The sequence below is a fragment of the Meleagris gallopavo genome, chromosome 6 (genome assembly GCF_000146605.3).
Source record: "Meleagris gallopavo isolate NT-WF06-2002-E0010 breed Aviagen turkey brand Nicholas breeding stock chromosome 6, Turkey_5.1, whole genome shotgun sequence".
Taxonomy (NCBI): domain Eukaryota; kingdom Metazoa; phylum Chordata; class Aves; order Galliformes; family Phasianidae; genus Meleagris; species Meleagris gallopavo.
In genome coordinates this window covers 13,778,668-13,783,152 of record NC_015016.2, presented here as the reverse complement: position 1 = coordinate 13,783,152, position 4,485 = coordinate 13,778,668, and positions in this window count along the sequence as shown.

Here is a 4,485-nt window from a genome sequence, read left to right as displayed (position 1 = left end):
ACTTTGTGTTGTCTGATGTTAGGTGTGAGGGTTCCCCTTGAGATCTTACTCAAAAGGGACAAATGGGACATTTGTATAGGAGCAATAAACAAATTAGCTGTACTCTAACACAAAAAAGTGGCTAAAACGAATAGCATTCAAATAACACTTTCTTACTCAAATTAGTAGAACTACTGTTTACAGTCTGCTTGTTGTATAATTGCCTTTATTGCTCTTTATCTTTCATTTCCATTAATCTTTATCTTACCCATAAAGATTTAACTCTGCTGCCATATTTCTAAGTAGGCCTCTGTCTCTACACTTGTAATAAACAAATTACTCTAATCTTCTGACAATCTTTCTCTTGATGTCTTTACAAAGTAAATGATCAATTCTGCTTGGTAAGTAAGTCATTAGGTAGGCAGCAGTAGTTGGAGGATTTCTGAGTGCTTTTACCACTGCTATGCAAATTACAATTTCTTTTCATAAAAATGGCATTGAATGTTTGTCACTTGAAAGATCACCAAATGCATAAATATTTTGCCTTGTAATTCAGTAGATAAGGTTCACATAGCTGCATAATTGCTCTTGAGGAGTTTAAGGAACTGATTTGCTGTAATTTGGAAAATTCATAAATTATAACATAAGAATGGATCACTGATGCCTGACTGCATAAAAGAGGACATCAGACTTCCCTGCTTGATTCTTCTTTGAGCCAGGCCAGATATTTTTAAAAACCATCCTCTCTTGACTGAAAATATATAGTGATAAATAAACTCCACAGTATTTGCGAAATTCTTACAGTGATTGCTTAACTCACTCAACATTTAAGGTACAGGCCTTGTAACCTATGAAACTACTCCTTTCCATCTCTCCTTGTCCAAATTCTCACACAGCAGCATGTTTCTCCTTGCACTGGAAGTTACACGGTCGTAGTATTGCTCGGAGTTGTCCCCAGTTTGTCAGCAGCCATCATGCTTCATGAGTCATGCACACGAGGAGCAGGTGTATGACGCTAACAGCAGGCACACTGCTTGCCACCTACTGAAGGAGGGGAACACCTCTTTGTGCTGGGGCCTTATTTTCAAATACTTTTTCATTAGACTAAATAGATCTAAATAACAGTATGACAGGTGTACATGTCGTTCACCTTTTTCACATCAGAGTTCCCGGAAGAGCAATTAGTTACAAAAATGCATGGGAGTCTTCTGGAAACAAAACAAAACAGAACAAAAAACCCCACAGAAATAAACCTCCAAAACATCTGTTGCTGGTGGTTGCGAGGCTGTTTCACACAGAGCACTCAGTCTTACTAATGTTAATAAATATCTTAAGTATGGGAGCCAAAGAGACATGGCCAATCTCTTTTCAGCTATCTGTGGGGACAGGACAAGGGGAAACAGCCATAAACTGGAGCACCAATATGTGAAGGAACTTCTTCACAGTAAGTGTGGTGGAGCACTGGAACAGGCTGCCCAGGGATGTTGTGGATTCTCCTTCTATGGAGATATTCAAGATGCCTGGACTCCTACCTGTGCAGCCTGCTGCAGGGAGCCTGCTTTGCAGGGGGTTGGACTTGATGATTGCTGGAGGTTCCTTCCAACCCCTACAACTCTGTGATTCTCTGTGATTCTGTGATTTTGTGTTACGTCTTTGTATGGTGGTCTGAAATTATCTTCTCAGATCCACTGTACATAGTGGCTAGCTCATAGTCTATGTCTGTTGATGCATTAACAATTTTCATCATGCTTGGAAAGTATTGCTGGAGGAATCACATTGTTCCATCCTTTGAGAATTAAATCTATGTTCATATGGAAGGTCCTGTGTGATAGCATGCTTGTGAAAAGATTACTGCTGCTGCACCATGTTAGCTCAGATGTATTTCAAAAAGTTCCTGTCCTTTATTTGTCTGCATTTAATTTGATGGGGAAAACCTTGGGTGTGAGTTCAGAATCAAGTCAGAAAAAAAAAAAATGAATCCCACTGTAAAATCTTTCTTTTCTGTTTTATCTCCTTTTCTGTAAAAACTTTGGCAACTGCTTGCCTGGGATTGTTCTGCATACTTTCCTTGTTATGTGCTGATATTTGGAAGAGTTACATCAGCCTTTGTGTTGTTATTCCAGGCTGAAGGTTATTCAGTGCTTTTGAATCCAGTAAGGCGCAAATAACCCATTCCTCATCCTTGTGTTGAAACTGAAGCTCAAGAAAAATTCACTGAGATTGTTATAAGCAGAAGTGATAGTTAAAACATCCTTTATTGACTTGCACGCATTTCTTTTATGTCTACAGTGGTTCTCATGTGAGCACAGCAGTTGCTTCTGTTGTCAAAGTACTTACAGTGTGTTGTGCCAAAATGAGAAAATGTGCAAGTGATGCATCTGCTTTATTAAATGCATTCTGTGTGTCTTCTGATAATTAAGGGGATCCCTTACAGATTTTATTAAGCCATTTTCATTACACTGTTGAAGACAATTTCCCCAGTGTAATTTTTTATACCTAGGAAATTTCAGCAGAAGCACCATGGATTCAGAGGAGGTGAAAGGCAGTTTCAGTCCCTCTGTGTTCAGCTGACTTCCCTGTTGACTGCTCCATGTGCTCAGCAGATTTTATCTGTTCTTTCCTGAGTTCACATTTGTCATTTAGAATAAAGGGCCACTGTGGAAAACATCTCAGAAATGTTTGGAGTTACTCACAGCGTTCACTTTCACTGCTGCTGGAAACGAATGCATCATCTGCGCGACAAAGACAACACTGTCACAATTCAGTTTTCTTTTCTGAAATGTCCTGATGACAATGACACACTGAATGGACGGTGACTTAGTCAGCAAAAGCTTCATTAGCATAGGAAGAGTGTATTGAGGCAAATAAAAGAAAAACTACAGCTAGGATAGTTCTGTCTGAGGTGGCTGAAATGACGTCCTTTACAACTCCAGATTCACCAAAACTATGAACTGTGGTCATAAAAACTTTAGCTTCTTTTCCTTGCTGTGCCTTTTTATATATAACACTGTTTCAGTTTGGGTACTTTTCACTGAGTAACTAGAATCACACAGCATAAACTCTGGTCAGCAAGCTCAAGGCATTTGTTGGTCAAATCATCTGGAATTCCAGGGTGCAAAGAAGAAAGGTTTAATTATTTTAAGGCATCAGAATCCAGTGGCTGATTTTTTCATAGTGTTATTTATGCTTCTAGAAGATAAAATATCTCATGTACATCCTCTGGCATTATCACATCATCATATTCTCAAATATGAAATGGCGTATTTGACATACCTGCTCTTTTGCTTTATTACTATTAGCTGTAACATTTCCAGCAACTCAGGAGCAACATAATACCTACAAGCTTTTGCTTTTCACTTCTTCTTTATTAATTTTTTCACACAGATTTTCTTAAATCCTTTCTTGTATTCCTAATTTTTTTGAACAAACACTTTTTGCTTTTTCATATCCTTGCTGATGTCCCAGAGATTCAAACTTACAATACATATTCATTGGAAGTTTCCCTATTTCTCTATTTAAATAGTGTGTTTACTAATAGTTTTTATTAATGTTAGAAAAGGCTTTAAGGACTAAGGTCATCAAATGTAACTAGCTTGTTGAGTACAAATGCCATCAATCAACAAGAGAAGGCATGTTTTAGCAGACATACTGTAATGAGTGATGCTGCCTTTTCATTTAATGTCCTGTGTGTCTTGTGACACAACGGTCCCAGTTTTGCCTTCCCCATTCTGCCCACCCTCCTACATTTGCTACAGTGATGACAGAGACTTTCATTCCTGCTCTGCTCATCAGAAATGTGATTGGACAGTGAGGTGGGTTGAGAACTGGCTGATTGGCAGAGCGCAGAGGGTCGTCATTGGTGGTGCAGAGTCTGGCTGGAGACCTGTAACCAGTGGTGTCCCCCAGGGGTCTGTGCTGGGTCCGGTCTTGTTCAGCATCTTCATCAATGACCTTGATGAGGGGATAGTGGCCACCCTCAGCAAGTTTGCTGATGATACGAAGTTGGGAGGATTGGCTGACACGCCTGAAGGCTGTGCTGCCATTCAGCGAGACCTGGACAGGCTGGAGAGCTGGGCAGTAAGAAACCGGATGAGGTTCTACAAAAGCAAGTGTAGGGTCTTACACCTGGGGAGGAATAATTGCATGCACCAATACAGGCTGGGGGATCAGCTGCTGGAGAGGAGCTCTGCAGAGAGGGACCTGGGCGTCCTGGTGGACGACAGGTTGGCCATGAGCCAGCAGTGTGCCCTCGTGGCCAAAAAGGCCAATGGCATTCTGGGATGCATTAAGAAGAGCGTGTCCAGCAGGTCGAGGGAGGTGATCCTCCCCCTCTACTCTGCCCTGGTAAGGCCTCATCTGGAGTACTGTGTCCAGTTCTGGGCTCCCCAGTACAAAAAGACAGGGATCTCTTGGAGAGAGTCCAGCGAAGGGCCACAAAGATGGTGAAGGGCCTGGAGCATCTCCCCTATGAAGAAAGGCTAAGTGAACTGGGTCTGTTTAGCCTTA